At 36.7% G+C, this 18,615-nt stretch overlaps 1 protein-coding gene across 1 annotated transcript in view; it reads right to left on the bottom strand.

Annotated features, from left to right (window-relative positions):
• The window catches only part of SYT14 (synaptotagmin 14), a 229,924-nt gene that overhangs the window by 199,548 nt on the left and 11,761 nt on the right, over positions 1–18,615 (bottom strand). The window lies entirely within an intron of this gene.

Genomic DNA, 18,615 nt, shown 5'->3' with positions numbered 1-18,615 from the left:
AGGATCTGAGGGCACAGGCAGGAAAGGATGGAAACCTAATTGGATTACCATTTATCCACAAAGCAGTAGCATCCAACTCAAAGGAAAAAGCACAGAACATACAGAAACGCTCCTTTAATTGTCAAAAAGCTGGGGAAGGCAGCACCACGCCCAGCTTCCCCTCCTAGCTCTATTTACTATAATCACTCTAGCTATTGTCTACAAATTCTCTTTCTCTCTTATACCTTGTACTCTCTTCACAACTGTTATCAGGACAAGAAACTATCAAAATTGAATGAATAGAAGATATTCTCTAATCCAGCCCCATAACTTGTAACTCTACCGTTACCAAACACAACCCTGTCAACACTCATATAAGGCTCTTCTGTCAGGTGGGTGATAACTACTCCCCCTAAGATGTTAACTGATGAGGTTTACATTATTATTCAGGATCATATTTGGAAGAAACCATAAAGGTCGGGGTCATCTAGACTAGTGATGAGCAGCACACAAAGAACCACACAGGTGACCACTTAGCTTCAAGACAGTCTTTGATCCAAACGGGTTAAAAGATTAGAAAGCTGATCTCTGTTACTATTTCTCAACTGTGACCAGTCGTTTACATTTTACTGGCTTACCTAAGTGATCTTCTTCTAGTTAAGGAAAAATATAGCAGATAATAAATCTGAACATCTATACATTTTCCCCATGGAAAATAAAGCCATTTTCATTTTTAAAGAGAAAAATTCACCACTGATACCTCCTATTCTCTAGCCACTAATACAAGAATTATTTTCTACAATTTCCTAAACAGGTTGTCATTTGTGTTAGGATATTATATGTTGATTTGTGAATACTAATTAAACTCAACTCAGTAATGCTATAAAGATAGATTTAATATATAGAAAATACTATATTCAAGACCATAGAGAGAGTCCTTTAACATAAAACTAAATATCACTTTCCAGGCTAATATGACTTGGACATATTAACACACATATTCACCTGTGTAAGGCATAGCATTCTTAATTATGAGTTCATAAAAGACATAAACGATCTAAAGTAATAAACATCAAAGGAACATAATTTCAGGTGATGCAAACTTTTGCACAGAGTGGCCAATAAGACTAAAATTAGTTTAAAAAAAGACTAAAATTACACTATATAAGCAGTTTATTTTTTTGAGATAAAATACAAATATCACAAAAGCAACCATTTTTAAAGTGTATAATTCATTGGTTTCTAGTATATTCACAGAGTTGTGTAATCATCACCACTATCTAATTCCAGAACCTGTTCATCACTCCTCAAGAAAACCCCACACCCATTAGCAATACCTCCCCATTCCTCCTTCCTCCCAGCCCTGGCAAGCACTGATCTACTTTCTGTATATTTTTCTATGTATTTATCTATTCTGGACATTTTATATGAATGGAATCATACGTGGCTTTTTGTGTCTGGCTTCTTTTCACTTAGCATAATGTTTTCAAGATGTGTCCATGTTGTGGCTTGCATCAATATTTTATTCCTTTTTATGTGTGAATAATATTCCACTGTATGGATATACCAATTTTGTTTAATCCATTCATCAGTTGATGCATATTTGGGTTGTTTCTACTGTTTTGGCTATTATGAAAAATGCTGCTATGAACATTCATGTACAAGCTTTATATGAACATATATTTTCAATTCCCTTGAATATACACCTAGGAGTGGAATTGCCAGGTCATCTAATAACTACAGTTGTCCCTCAGTATCCATGGGGGATTGGTTTCAGGACCTGCTGTGAATGCCAAAATCCAATGATGCTGAAGTCCACAGTGAGCCCACTGTAACCACGATTCTGCATCTATGGATTCGGAAAACCATCAATCATGTATTAAGTTCACCATCTGAAGTTGGTTGAATCCACAGATGCAGAACGCACAGATGTGGGGCGTCGACTGTACATTTATTGAAAAAATCTGCATATAAGTGAACCTGTGCAGTTCAAACCCATGTTGTTCAAAAATCAACCATATATGTTTAACTTTTTGAAGAATTTCAAACTGTTTTCTAAAGTGGTTGCACCATTTGACATTCTCACCAGCAATACATGAAGATTCCAATTTCTCCACATCTGACCAACGCTTGCTACTGTCCATTTTTAAGATCATCCTTAGTCAAGCATTTGGAAGTGGACAACAGATAATCCTTATAGAATTCTATTTTGTTTATTTTTCCCTAGAAGCTGCCAAAGAAATAAAAAGTATAACTGAAAAGGAGTAAATAAAACTGTCATTATTTGCAGGTGATATAACTGTCTACATAGAAAACCCAAAATATCTATAGAAATATTAAAACAGTTTAGCAATAAGACTGGATATAAAATCAATATACAAAAATTTATTGCATTTCTATTATCAGATTTCTTTTACCACAGCAACAAAAAAATATGAGATTTCTAAACATAAATCTAACAAAAATTATGCAAGATCTTTAAGGAGAAATTTTTAAAACTTTATTGAAAGGCATTAAACAAATGCAAAGATACACCATGTTCAAGACAAGAAGTTAAACTCCATATTTATGTAAAAATTCAATGTAATTCTCATTAAAATTTCAAAAGGGCTTTTTGAGAAACTGGACAAACTGATTCTGAAATTTATACAAAAAAATCAAAGGCCCAGCAATAATCATGACACCACTGAAAAAGAAAAAGAAAAAGAATCTGCCCTAATAGATAAGAATCACAAAGCTCTAATAATTAGTGAAGTAAAGGAATAGATAAGTGTTTATTAATGGAACAGTGGGAAATATTTGGAACACTTAGTAAATTGTGCTAGAACTCTATAAAGAAAAAATGAAATTAGGTTCCTACCTCAACCATGTAAAAAAATTAATTTCATCTGCTTTAATGACTTAAATATGACTTTAAGGTTTAAAAGGTTAAGACTTTAAACTTTTGAAAGTAATATATTATTTCCCCCCCAAAGTCTCAAAGAGTGCTAAAGAGAGAAAAGGAGAAAGAATGAAAAAAGAATATTTAGAAGTCAGACTAAATTAATATTAAAATTTTTGCTCAAAGACCATAGATATTTCTGAGTATCTGCAAAAAATGGAAGCTGCCTAGCTCCATGCCTCCCAATTTGTCCTCCCCAAACTATACAAAACCGGAAGTAAAAAGTAAATCTATATAAAAGCCATGTCCTCAGAATAACTTGAATACAGAGAATACTGAAACCTCAAAATAACTGTTAGTAAAAAGACAAAACTTAACAAATCATAGGGCACAATCTCTCACATCCCTACCCCAGCTCCAACCCCACTGAAAGGCTTTGTCATGAGCAAAGAAAAAGAAAAACTGCTGAGAAGACAGAAGGGAGAAGACGACAAGGGGGCCGAAGGCTGACCTAAAACTACAGTCAGAGAAATAAGCCCACCCTAAATCTGAAAATATAAAAAATAAATAAATAATTGAGTAGATTAGAGCACAGGGAAGGAACCTCAAAGTATCAATACATGGGAGCTGACAAGGCAAGCATGATTTAAACCGGTGGTCTGGTGGTCTTTGTAACTCAATTTCTGGAGCAGAAAAAGGCAACAAGGGAGAAGGCCCTTTGGCAACTGGGTGGAGATGAGGAAAAGCAGCAAAATGGGATAGAGTCCAGCAAAGACCAAAGAATCACAAAATCAGAGGATTCAGAACCCCTTCTCTGCCAAAACAAAATACAACAAAAGACCCTTATTCTATCTGTCCATTTCAATCTCCTCTTCTACTTAGCCTGAAATTCTCTCACTGAAGTCACACCTTTAAAGTACACAGCTACATCTAGAGGGAATTTACCCAGATGATTACCCTTAACATAAACAGAACATGTAAGACTTGGAAAAAGTAGGCACATTAGAGTGGATTCATTGATAAGTGGGAGAATGTAGCTCACTGTACTTCTTGGGCTCACTGGTTCATTAACATTTCCCAGTCTGTTTTGAGGTTAGATGTAGCCATGACTGAATTACTGACAAGGGATATGAATCTGAGGGAATGTGCACTGCTTCCAGGCCTAGTCCATAATCATCTCCTAGGCATAATCCTCCTTTCCCTTCCCTCTCCCACAACCCCTGCTTGATGCAGATGAATGCAGCAACCTCCAAAACTACACAATGAAGGTGCCCGAGCCGCAAGACAGAAGACTGGATCCCTGAATCACTGCTCAAGAGTGTGATGTAGCAACCTGATACACCTGATTTAGACAAGTGAGAAATAAACCTTTATCCTATTCAAGTCATTATTTGTTCGGGTTTGCTTCACATAGCAGCTAACAATACCTTAAATAATACAATATGCTGACTAATTACTTCCTAAGGAAGCAGAAAAACATTAACTAATGGCATAAGATAGAGAAGAGATATATGTCAACATGGAGGGAAGAGTAGTGGTAGAAGTAAAATGTTAATGACAGAGAAATCAGCAAGGATTCTGAGCTCTGGTTAATGAGGAGTTGAGGTGGGTACCTGAAAAGTGTACAATAAAAAGAGAGGGGTATTTTAAGTGGAGAGGTGAAGCTGTACAAAAAAGGAAATATAATTTTATTGTGTAATAAGCCTTTACTGCAAACATTATTGATCATAAAAATGTAAATTCTGAAAACTAAAACTGAAATACAACTATACAGCAGAAATGGGATGTGGACAACTGCATGAAGAGGATGAAATAATATTATTTTCATAGTGATTAAAATTATTGAATTTATTATTATTTACTTTTACTGATTGGTTTTACTCAATAAATGTACTCACATTCACTTAACATGTATTAACTAGTTTAATCCTCACAACACCACACAAGGAAGACAATACTGTTATCCCATTTCATAGATGAGGACAGTGAGATACGTAAGGTTACTCACCTAAGGTCAAACAGTTAATACGTGGCATAAAGACAGTATTAGAACCCATGAGTCTTGATTCTAGAACCATATACCTAACCAATATGCTAATCCACCAGAACTAACTCTTTACCTACAAGAGCAGGAAAACAACAGATGCCTAAATATTTTCAAAAGCAAGAAACAGAGACACTTTATTCAGAATATGAAGGTAAGCAGGAAAAAAGACAGCTAAAAGGGTTAAGAGCCTTTGCCTCTGAGAGTAGGTTGGGTGAAAAGGATGGAAGGGCTAAGAGAATGCTCTTGTTCACAATGTAAGAAGCATTACTTTGATTTATAATCAGAGCTTTAACTTTTAAAGAAAAGAGATAATTAAGACAAATGTTACATACATCGTAATTTTGCTTGAATTCAGACTTGCTGCAGCTTCCCTTTTAAAAGTGGATCTAACACAAACCAACACCACAAGTTCCTTTGTAACAGAACACTTTAAGGTGAAATTCAACTATACCATTTCTATTCACTTAGTATACAAACTATGGCTTGTTACCTTGTCGACGCTCTAATTGTCAAAATCCCAACCCCTAGAAGAACCACTAAATTAAAACTGACTGAGAACATTTACTCCTGCATGATGCTTTTAGTTGAGAAAATTAAACAATTATCCCTGGCAGAATGCAAGACAACCATTAAATGTGTGTTTTAAAATTAATTCCAAAGATAACAAATTCATTAAGATAATAAACTATTCATGTCCAACAACTACAACATAAACATCTTTTTAATGTTTACATGCAAATCTGTATTAACATTAATCCTGTATTTGGTCTTCTCTTCTCTATCTAAACTCACTTGCTGGGTGATCTCAACTAGCCTCACTGCTTTAAATACCACGTACCCCCAAATTTATCTCCTACTCTGACCTTCCTCCTGATCTCCAGATATCCAACTAACTGCCTTCCTGATATCTAAGATAAATAGGCACCTCAGAGCTAACGTGCCCAAGACAGAGTTCCTGATTTCTGTGCATCATCACCCCTGCCCCAGCAGCTCCTCCCTCAGTCTTTCCCATTTCACTTAATAGCACCACCGTTCAGAAGTGATGCCAAAACCTTAGTCTTCCTCCCTTACCCTTCCGCCCCCCGCCCATATTAATCTTTCAAGTTTTGTCAATTCTACCTGTAAAACATGTCCTAAATCTAAGCATTTCTCAACTTCTCCACAACTAATGTCATAACCCAAGCCCCATCATTTCTTACCTAGACTATTTCAATAGCTTCCTATCTGGTCTCCTTACTTCCACGTTTAACCCCCTACAGATCATGTATTACCAACAAATCACATCACTCCCCTGCTTAAAACCCTCTTTTAGCACCCGATTGTGTTTCAAACTAAGCACAAACCCCTTACTATGGCCTATAAGTCCATACAGGTTCTGGATACCATCTATCTCTCCTATCTTATTTTGTGAGACTTTCCACACTCACTTACTCACTCACTACTTTCCCAGCCATACTTCTTTCAACATCTTGGACATGACAAGCCTTGTTTCCACCTCAGAACACCTGCATTCCCTGTTCTCTAACTATGACCTTCCCTGACCTTCACACTCCAGCTCCTTCTCATCATGTAGATATCAGCTTAAACGTTATCTCCTCAGAGTCCTGTCCACACACACACACACACACACACACAAACACACACTTTCTCTCTCTCTCTCTCTCTCTTTCTCTCTCTCTCTCTCACTCACCATTGTGTTTGTTCTTTGGTCTTAATAGCATTTATGGTTAGCTAGAATAATCCTATTTGTTTATTGTCTGTTTCCCATCAGCCCCAAGAATATAAGCTACAGGAGAGCGGGTAAGTTGTCTTATTCACCACAATATCTCCAGTACCTAGAACAGGACCTGGCACTTAACCACTTGCTGAACAAATTAAATATACAAGAATACATAGACACACAAGAGGAAGGTAACACAAGAAATTCAATCCCCTACCTACATAACCAGCAGGCCTTCTATAGGCTTTTGGTTTCCATCAACTACACAAGGAGAAAGCTGACATGTGGACCTCTAAAACTGGATCCCTGCCTGCCACTGCTACCTCTTTCATGGCACTGCAACCCATAAACTCACACCATCTCTTCCACCAAAGAGTAAAATGCTACTGGAGGATAGAAGACATAATAAAATAGCGATAGAAGCCAACTCAAAAAGGAAAAAGAAAGGAAGAAAAGCCAGCCCTTGTCTGCAACTCTAGGACCTTAGACTCAGGGGTTGGTGAGACAGAGACGGAGAGGTTACAGTGCCACACAACCGGTAGGACCATATTACTAATATGGCCTTTCCCTTCAGATTTTAGACTGTTTTATTCACCCTAAGTCAAGAAAGGGATGAGAATACCCAGGGAGGCTTGGGTCTCCTCTACACATGGAGAAAAAATAGGGACAATGCCAAGGAACTTATAGTAAAACTATAATACAGATGCAGTTTTTCTTTAGTGTCCTCTATTTAGATTGCCCTTGGCATCTATGACCTACCCATCCTGGACAACGTCCTAGACTGTCCCACTTCTGCTTTTCACCCATCTACCCAACCCCTTCTCCACAAGGTCCTGGGTATCATGCCTTCAGGTCCATAATTTCCCACTTTCCACAATTAAAGTGAAATATCTGATACACTATGGTAATATGTTTAGATTCAAATGCTAGAGGACCAAGGAATAACTCTCCATCTTCTCTACCCACATAATACATTTTGAAATGAATTTCTAAAGATCAGATAGACTCTAATTATAGCAAATGTCAGGAGATGAGAAACCATGGGATACTGATAGGAAAAACATTTCAGATGAAGCAGTTTCTTCCAGTGTCCTTTAAATCATACCATGCAAACATTTATATACTTTATAGACAGAAGTTAAAGAGATACTCAACCTCTCTTATAGGAGAAATGAAAATCTGAATGACGCAGAACTACAATTTTTTACTTACCAGATTAACAAAAAAATCCACAAGTTTAAGATACACTCTGTTGACAGAGCTGTGAATTCATATATTTCTGGTGGGAATGCAAAATGGTACAATGCATAAGGACAAGAATTTTGCAATTTCTATACAATCGTGTAAGAATTACTCTTTGACTCAGCAATCGCATTTTTAAGATAAATCTACTTAAAAACAGACCACTAATAACAAATGTACAACAGTATTCATTGTGACATTATGCCAACAGCAAAAATATTAAAACAAAGCAATTTCCATTGGTAGGAAATTAAATAAATTATGGTATGTTCATAGAATAGGGCACAATGCAGCCAGGAAGAGGACTAAGAGAGATCTCTACCTACTAATTTGAATTCAACTCTATGATGTAAAGTTAGGTTTTTTTACAAAAGCAAGATATAAAACAATATACATATATTTCACCTTTTGTAGAAAAAAAGTTATACATTTCTTACATTTACCATATATATGTATCACATATTTTTCTATATTATTTATAGACAATTAAATCCAGAATGTGGGACATTCTAAAATCTACTAAGTTGGTCTCTTAAAAAGTATGCATAGCTGCAGCAAACATAGAAAATGAATATAATTGTTGAATTTAGGTGAGGAGGCTATATGGGTTCACTATTTTACTACCTTTTCTGTATGTTTGAAATTTTTCACGATTAAAAAAAGAAAAATGTAACTTGAGATATATTAATACCCCTTAATGGCTTCCCATTTCATTTACAGTAATGTCAGAATACTTTCATGACCTACAAGACCCTATACAACCTAGACCTCTATTTATTACTTGGCTGGCTTTATCTATTCCTTTCTCTGTTACTCTGTTCCAGCCACACACTGGCCTTCTTTCTGTTCTTCAGGCAAGCCAAGCACACTCCTGCCTCAGGGTCTTTACACTTGTTCCTTCTGCCTGGAATGCTCTTCCCTCAGATATTGGCATGGCTTACTTCTTTCACTCTAATCATTCTCAATCTTCTCAATAAGGCCTTCTGTGAACACCCTAAATTCCTGAAGAGATAAGCCACAAGCCCTATTCCCTTTCCATGATTTATCTTTCTCCATATCACTTATCACTGCCTAATATAGTGTACACATTACTTAATTATTATTAGTCTCCTTCCCCTAGAAAATAAGCTCCATGAGGGCAGCCATTTCTATGTTCTCTACTCCCAGCACCTTTAACAGCACCTGGCACACATACATTAGTAAAATTTAAAAATATATCAGAAGTCATTATGTAGTTTGAATTCTAACTTTCATTGCCCATATGCAGTGCAAACAGCATCTCCCATTTTGTGGCTTGCTTTTTTTTTCCTCTGCTTACAGTATCTCTTATGGTACAAAAGTTTTAAATTTAAAAATGGTACAATTTATCAATCTTTTCCTTCTGGGTTCTGCTTTCTGTGACTCAAGAACTTGTTTTCCACACTGAAATCATACTGTATACCAAATATTCTCCTAAAAGTTTTAAAGTTAATCCAAATAGAACTTTAGTTTAAAGCATGAGGTACAGACCAACTTTTTTTTCCCCCATATGGATAACCATTTGTCCCAGCATCATTTAATAAGTATCCAACCTTACACCACTGAATTGTGATATCACCTTTTACATAAATTTCCATGTAAATGAGTATCTCTTTCTGTTCTCTCTATAGTGTCTGATTAGACTATTTGTCTGTATCTGGGCCAATTCCATACTATCTTAATTACAGTAACTTTACAACCAGCTCTGGGTATCAGCAGGACAAATCCCTGAAGCAGAGATGGCTAACTGCCTCCAATATCCATTCTCTCTCTCCTCCTTTTAGTTATGGAATCAACCTCTGGATTTTGCTTGTTCTGCTCTGGACTATTCTAAGCTTCCCTTGCAGCTAGACATGAACACATGACTAAGTTCTGGCCACTTACATGTGAGTGAAAATTATGTGTTTGCAACTCCTGAATCACATCCTAAAAAAGAGCTACCTTCTCCCTTTCCCTGTCTGGGGATTGCCATGTAGACATGGTAACTTCAAACACCCCAAGGAAGACAACACCTAAAAGACATCAAAGCAAGACAGAAGGAACTCATCAAGTATAATCACCTAATTCCATCCTGCCTATCAGCTTGGACTTTTACATGAGACAGAAGTAAACCTTTCTTGTTTAGCCACTTGGTCTCTGAGAAGCAACCAAATGAGTACCTTATTAATACATATCCACCACACACCCACGTTCCTTACCTGAAAGCTAACTTAGTTTCTCTTGACTATTTGCTCTATCATATACATTTAAGAATTAACTTGTCCACTCCCTGAAAATTCCTGATGGGATTTAGATTAGAACTGCACTGAATTCATAGATTAATTTGGGGAGTACTGCCAATTTAAACATACTGCTTATTTTTACCCATAAAAATTATTTATCTCTTCATTTACATTTCTTCTTTTAAGTCTGTATATAAACCTTTTTAGTTTTCTGCATAAAAGCCATACACAACTTTTGTTCATTTTGTTCCTGGATATTTAGAGATTTCATAATACTCTAAAAGAGATCTTTTATTGCATTTTCTAATTGTTTGTTGCCTATTATACAGGAATGTAACTGATTTTTATATAATGATCTTGTACTGATCAAATTTACTGAACTCTTAGTCTATTAATTTGATTATAGAGTCTTCTGGATTTCCGATACTGATTATCAACATCACCTATGAATACTATTAACATTATCCCTTCCTTTTTAATCTTATACTTTGTGTTTCTTCGTCATGGCTTACCCTACTGGCTAAGATCTCCAGCATGATGCTGGATAGCAACATTCATGCTTCTAATGCTTCATCGTTAATATTTAGTTTATTATCTATTTTTGACAGATACCCTTCATTAGGTTAAAGAAGTTTCTTTCTATTCCTAGTTTAAGAGCTTTTATTATAAATGAGTAATACATTTTATCAAATGCTTTTTCTGCTTCTACTGAGGTGCTTACATGATTAACATGGTAAACCGTATCAGTAGATTCCCATGCAACATTTTGAGATGAACCAACTTGTCATACATCTGTATGTTTTCTTCCTCAAAACATTGCTGGGTTTGGTTTGCTAATTCTTATATTCATATTTCTAAGTAAGATTAGCATGTATTTCCCTCTTGCACACTGTACTAGTCTGAATGAGTATTGAGGTTATATTCTAGTCTCATGAAGTAATCTGGGGTAATGTTCCATTTTTCTTAGTCTCTGAAACAGTTTTAATAAGACTGGGTTCCTTTTTTCTTTGAAGGCTGGAAAGTAGTTGCCAGAAAAAATCATTAGTGATTAATTCAACTTCTCTATGAGTTTAAATTATATTTTTCGCTGAAATTGTCCATTTCATCTATGACTTCAGTTTTGCTATCAAAAAGTCATTAACACTTTTAGGATTTTTGAAAGCTCACTTGTAACTGCAATTATATCCCCTCTTACAAGCCTAATATTATTTACATGTTTACATTATTTACATCTGTCTGATTGTTTTAATTATCAATGCTGGAGATATTTCTATTTCATAAGCCTTTTCAAATTACTAGCATTTTGCATACCAATGTTTTCTTAGGTCAGTCTCCCAAATAAAAACAAAAATAAACAAATGGGACCTAATCAAACTTACAAGCTTTTGCACAGCAAAGGAAACCATTAAAAAAAAAAAAGAAAAGACAACCTACAGAATGGGAGAAAATATTTGCAAATGATGTGACAGACAGGGGCTTAATCTCCAAGATATACAAACAGCTCATACAACTCAACAACAAAAAAGCAAATAATCCAATCAAAAAATGGGCAGAAGACCTTAACAGACATTTCTCCAAAGAAGACATACAGATAGCCAGTAGGCACATGAAAAGATGCTCAACACTGTTAATTATTACAGAAATGCATATCAAAACCACAGTGAGGTATCAGCTCACACCTGTCAAAATGGCTAGCATCAAAAAGACTACAAATAATAAATAGTGGAGGGGGTGTGGAGAAAAGGGAACCCTCCTATACTGCTGGTGGGAATGTAAACTGGTACAGCCACTATGGAAAACAGTATGGAGGTTCCTCAGAAAACTAAAAATAGAATTACCATATGATCCAGCAATCCCATTCCTGGGCACATATCTGGACAAAACTATAATTCAAAAAGATACATGTACCCCTATGTTCACAGCAGCACTATTCCCAATAGCCAAAACATGGAAACAACCTAAATGTCCATTGACGAATGGATAAAGAAGATGTGGTACATATATACAATGGAATACTACTCAGCCATAAAAAAGAATGAAATAATGCCATTTGCAGCAAAATGGATGCAATCAGAGATTATCATACTAAAAGTGAAGTCAGTCAGAAAGAGAAAGACAAATACCATATGATATCACTTATATGTGGAATCCAAAATATGGCACAAATGAACCTATCTACAAAACAAAAACAGATTCATAGACATAGAGAACAGATTTGTGGTTGCCAAGGGGGAGGGGGGAAGGGAGAGGAATGGACTGGGAGTTTGGGGTTGGTAGATGCAAACTATTACATTTAGAATGGATAAACAACAAGGTCCTACTGTATACCACAGGGAACTATATTCAATATCCTGTGATAAACCATAATGGAAAAGAATATTCAAAAAAAGAATGTAAAAGTAAATAAATAAACTTATATTAAAAGCTAAAAAAAAGAAAGTACTAGCATTTTGGCTTTCTTGATCCTCTTACTGTAACTGTTTCTATTTCATTAATTTTCTTTTACCCTTAGTGTTTCCTTCTTTCAACTTTCTCTGAACTTATGAGATAGCTCTAACTTCTTGCACTGAATACTAATCTCATAAGTTTTCATTCTCTTCTAACTTAGGCATGTAAGGTTTTTTGATTTTCTTAAAAATGGCCCAAAATTCTTTGGCACTACTCCCATTAAGAAGTAGGGCCTATGTCTCCTCCCTTTGAATGTTGGCAGGCTTGTAAATGCTTATGCCAATGTGGCAGAAGTGGCACCATGTGCATACTTCTAAGATTAGATCATAAAAAAGTGATACATCATCTACCTTATCTGTTAGATCTATGACCACCATGTGAGAAGCCACTAAATATATCTACAGCTCTCATTTTCAGCTCCTGTTATTTTTTAATAACAACTTTATTGAGATAAAGTTCACATACCATAAATTATATCCTTTTAAAGTGTATAGTTCAGTGGTTTTTAGTATATTCATAGAGCTGTGCAACCATTACTACTGTCTAATTTCAGAACATTTTCATCACTCCAAAAAGAAACTCTGTACCCATCAGTAGTCACTCCATTCCCTCTTTCCCCCAGCCCCTTGCAACCACTAATCTACTTTCTGTTGCTTTGGATTCACCTACTCTAGACACTTCATATAAACTGAATCATACAATACGTGATTCACATAAATAGAATCATACATATTTTATGTCTATCTTCTTTTACTTATAATGTTTTCAAGGTTTATCCATGCTGTAGCATAATCAATATCACATTCCTTTTTAGTGCTGAGTAATATTCCATTGTATGGATATACCACATTTGTTTATCCATTCATCAGTTCATGGACATTTAGGCACTGTTTGATTCTCATGAATAATGACATTACGACTATTACTATACAGGTTTTTGTGTAAACATGTTCTCAATTCTCTTGGGTATGTACCTAGAAATAAAATTTCTGGATTATCTGGTAACTCTATTTTTTGGGGGTTTTTTTGTTTGTTTGTTTTGTGTTTTTTTTGCGGTACACGGGCCTCTCACTGTTGTGGCCTCTCCCGTTGCGGAGCACAGGCTCCGGACGCGCAGGCTCAGTGGCCATGGCTCACGGGCCCAGCCGCTCCACGGCACGTGGGATCTTCCCGGACCGGGGCACAAACCCGTGTCCCCTGCATCGGCAGGCGGACTCCCAACCACTGCGCCACCAGGGAAGCCCTGGTAACTCTATTTTTAACTTTTTGAGGAAGTGCCAAACTGTTTTCCAAAGTGGCTGCACCATTTTACAATCCCACCAGTAATGTATGAGGTTCCATAACCTCATAATAATCATTATAATAAATTAATAACAACATTTTATTTAATGATTATTAATAATAATTCATCAACATTTATTATTGTCTTTTTGGTAGTAGCCATCCTAGTGGGGGTGAAATGGCATCTCAGTGTGCTCTTTATTTGCATTTCCCTAATAACCTGCTACACTGTTAAACCCTGAGGGTTCCCTAACTTTTCTGTGGGCTCAAAAACACATTTAAAGGTATGTTTGCTATATTTTCTCTAGCAGTTTCGGGTGTTTTACAGCAGAAATTTTTATATCATCAAGTTCAAAATATCGCTGAAAAAAAGAAATCCCTGTTTCTTTAACCAGGCATTACATTTAGAATTTTGCTTGCATAAAGGAAGTATATAATAAATACCTTGTAACTAACTAGTAGGCATCAGATTAAATTATTCAGGATCAATTCAGCCAAATGCATTTCAATCATTCATTTATTAACTCCAATAACATCTGTCATATGTCCTGTGCTCTTTCAGGCACTGGGGATAGAGCAGTGAACAAGTCCGTCAACACTAATGCCCTCTTAGAGCTTTTATCGTAATGGAGGAGACATACAGCTCCTCCCCCCAAAGTTAATAACTATTTAGGTGATAACTGCCAATTAAAATAGATGTTATTAAATAAGGAGGGTGATATCATTGAGATTAAGAATAAAAAAGGATGAGGGGGTGACTTAAGACTTATGTCAGTAGGGAATGTGTGACTGCAAAGGAAAGGACTAGAGGAATCAGTCATTCAAAGAGCTGGTGCGGGAGAACATTACATGGATCAACAGAGGCAGAGTTCAAAGTGAAATGCCTTGAACTGGAGGAAGGGTCAACAGGAAACAGATTCTCCCCTCAAGCCTCCAGAAGAAATGTCTGCCCTCAGCCCAATGGAACTGACTTTGGACTTTCACCTCCAGAACTGTAAGAGCAAAAATTTGTGTCGTTTTAGCCACCAAAAGTTGTGGCCAATTATTACAGCAATTGAAGGAAACGAACACAGATTTCGGTATCTGAAAGTGGGGTGCCACTAAAACAAATACCTAACCATGAGGAAGTTAGGTATTTGTTATGATTAAGTAATTGAAATTAAGTAATGGGAAGAAGTTTGAAGAATTTTGAGGGGCACAACTGAAAAAGCCTAAATTGCCTTGAACGGACTTTTAGTAGAAATATGGATGTTAATGACCCTGGTAGTGAGGACTCAGAAGAAAATGAGGAGCATGGTACAGAAAATTCGTATCGTATTAGATCTAGAATACCTAAATAGTCATAAACAGACCACTGGCAGAAATATAAATGTTAAAGGTGCTACTGGTGAGAGCGCAGAAGGAAATTAAGAACATAAGAACATGTTATTGGAAACTGGAGGAAAGGAGGTGCTTGTTACAGAAAGCTTAGCTAAATCGTGTCCCACAATTATATGGAAAGTAGAACTTGTAAACAACAAACTTGGATATTTAGCTGAGGAGATCTCCAAGCAAAGTGCTGAAGGTGCAGCCTGGGTTTCTTCATGCCGCTTATGGTTAAATTTGAGAGGAACGAGATAAAGTGAGGGAAGAACTGTTAAGCAAAAAGGAACCAGTACTTGATGATTTGGAAAATCCTCAGCCTACCCAGATTGTAAATTATGCTAAAATCAGGGATTCAATGTTAAGAAAGTGTGTTCTGGAGACAAAGCCAAAGTGTGGCTAGACAACCTTTTGCCCGTGCCTCAAAATGAACAAAAGGTCACAACGTTCAGTGACACAGAGGGCTTTTGGAAGAGATTAGACATGTGACTCATGGATCTCCTCAGCCATCCCGGCAGAAGCCAAAAACAGAGATGGAATCATCCAGGAAAGACATGTGGAGGGGGGTCTTGTCTTATGGAAGGAACCCACATAACGAACAGAGAAGACTCACGAGAATCTTTCCTGAGACTGTTATACCAGCAGAACACCACCACCTCAGACTGAAAGGGACAAGAGCGGACAAAATGAAAGAAGACAAATAGACCAAAATTCTACAGACAGGAAACAGGCTGATAAAAATACTCAGGTGCAGATATACACCACCTTTCCTGGAAAAGGAAGGATGACTCCAAGGGTAGAGTCTTAAATTCTGAGAGTGGAGCCTCAGACCTCAGGGCCAAGAGCAACAGAGTATTATTTCCAGGCCTTGAAACCGAATATATTTTTCCCAATTGGATTTCAAAACTGCTTGGTACCAGTGACTCCTCTCTTCTCCCCATTTTACCACCTTTGGGGTGGAAATGTCTGTAACTGTTATCCTGTTCCATCATTGTATCTGAAGTACAGGTAACATATTTGCTAGTTTCACATGTCTAGAGATGGAGAGGAATTCTGAACCAGGATGGATCATATCCAGTGTTTCACCCATACCTGATGTAAATGATTTAGATGATGTGACTTCTGAGTTGATGAAATTTAGATGACATTTTGAGGATTTACAGATGAGACTTCTGAGTTGATATTATAATGTAAGGCTTTGTAGATCAGGGTAAGGCACTCTGATTTTATTCTAGGTATAGCGGGAATCCACAGAAGAATTCCAATCAGCAAAGTGATATGACCTGATTTCAATGTAAACATTTAAATGTAAACATTTAAAAGGATCACTGAAAGGAGAGAAGAGTGTAAGTAATAAGGGAACCTGTTAGAAAACCATTACAGTAGTGTGAGCAAGAGAAGATAAGGACACAGACTATGATGGTAACAGCAGGAAGGAAAAAAGAGGATAGATTCAAAATATATTTTGAAAGTAGAATTGACAAAACTTGCTAATAATAATAAATTAAATGCAGAAGATAAAAGAAAGAGAGAAATATGATGATTCTTAAGTTGGGACTTGAGCAACTGGGTAGACTGTTCTGTTTATTAGCTGAGATGGACAAGAGTGAGGAAGGTATAGATTCACGTGAGAAAATTGAGATTTGCATTTTAGACATGCCAAGTTTTTATTCTAACAGACATCCAGATAGAAATATCAAGTAAATAGTTTGATATAAGAGCAGGAAGCTCAAGGACAGCTCAGAGCCAGATTTATAAATCTGTATGGCATTTAAAACAACAGAACCAAATAAAATTAAACAGAAAGAATAGATGGAAAGACGAAGCAAGCCCAGGACCCAACTCTGGTATGTTCCAACATTTACAGGTCTGACGGAGGAGAGAAGCCAGCAAAGGAGACAGAGAACAGCCAAACAGGTAAAAACAAGTTGAACATAATGTTAGAGATGTCATCTTGCCAGAACCATTGATACTAATTACAATTATTCCACTTGATATAACCTTCATAGGCTCTACTCTTTGAAAGTCCAGTTTAAAATGCAAAAGCTTTAGGGACTTCCCTGGTGGCCCAGTGGTTAAGACTCCGTGCTTCCACTGCAGAGGCACAGGTTCAATACATAGATTCAGAGACTTTTCCATTGCATAGCTGCACTGTGACGATTTTTAAAATTTTAATCGCAGATTTTAAATTCTTTAGGAAATTGGAACAAGTGAACAAGCTGGACTAATACAGAGAAATCTGGGCAAGGCATGGTCGGAGAACCACCTGGATACGAATGGAGATAGCAATAAAGAACAGCAAGAAGAGCCATAATAAAAAGGTGTGTGTTCAGATCATCATCTGTCACTACCTACACTATTTTCTCCATTGTAGCTTTCTGTTCCCCTTGTAGCCACGAAAAGCCCTCCACACATTTTATTTTCCTCCCCTCCAGCTATCTCTACTCTTGTTCTGATTCTCTCTTCATCTGACCACAGTTTTATAGTTTTTGATTTCAACTGATTTGTACAGTGCCTTTTCCTGTCCAAGTAAGTTCTGTGTTTTAAAAAGTTTTCCTGGGACAAGGTAGTAACTATAAAATTATCTAAAACATTTTGAGCAAATATGGATTAATATGTTATAGTTGAAGACTAAAAATGTTTACATAGACAAAGAAAACAACATATAATTTGTCCCCTCTCTCCCCCATCTCCACAATCCTAAATTTGAGATTTCAGGGAACTGACTTCAATTTTCTCTTTTGTGGTACCAGACATATAGATAGATTACACTTTAATACAGGAGGGAGACAATTTTTAAATGAACAGCAATCAAAGGCAGTGACACATAGACAAACCAGCATGATTACGCCAAATTCACCTAAAAAAGAATTAAAAACCTTTTACTCAACTCTAAAGAAGCTGAGGCTTTTCAGACCTGTTGAAGACTTCCTAAAAGTATGCTGACATTCCCTGCTATGTCAATCATACCCACGTACCACAAATACTGACATCGTCTCAAACCTCCTTAGGGTGAAATGTTAGGGCACGGAGTGCTGCTAGCTGGCCAGACTCAGGAGGGCCAACTCGGTTTTCAAGAAAGACGTAAGAAAAGGAAAGTCCCCCAAGTTTAAAAAGAGAAAAGAGTAGTACATTTATGAAGATCTCTTCCCCTGACCTCCCCTTTCTTCACACCCTGTCACAGGTGTGACTGCTTAGGAGTGTGGGGACTCCCAAGGTTTTCCTGATTCTTCCAAATCTAGAGAATACCTGATTCCTTGCCTCCCACCTAATAACTGAATTACCTTTCCTGGGGCCACCTTGTTCAACCACCCAGTTGCCAGGTGGCTCCTTCTAAGGAAGCATAGACAGTTGTTGGTGTCAAAAGATGTTGTGGTCTTTGGACATGTTCCCGATTTGAATTTCAACCAACTCC

The sequence above is a fragment of the Globicephala melas genome, chromosome 1 (genome assembly GCF_963455315.2).
Source record: "Globicephala melas chromosome 1, mGloMel1.2, whole genome shotgun sequence".
Classification (NCBI taxonomy): Eukaryota; Metazoa; Chordata; class Mammalia; order Artiodactyla; family Delphinidae; genus Globicephala; species Globicephala melas.
This window is presented reverse-complemented; position numbering and strand designations above follow the sequence as displayed.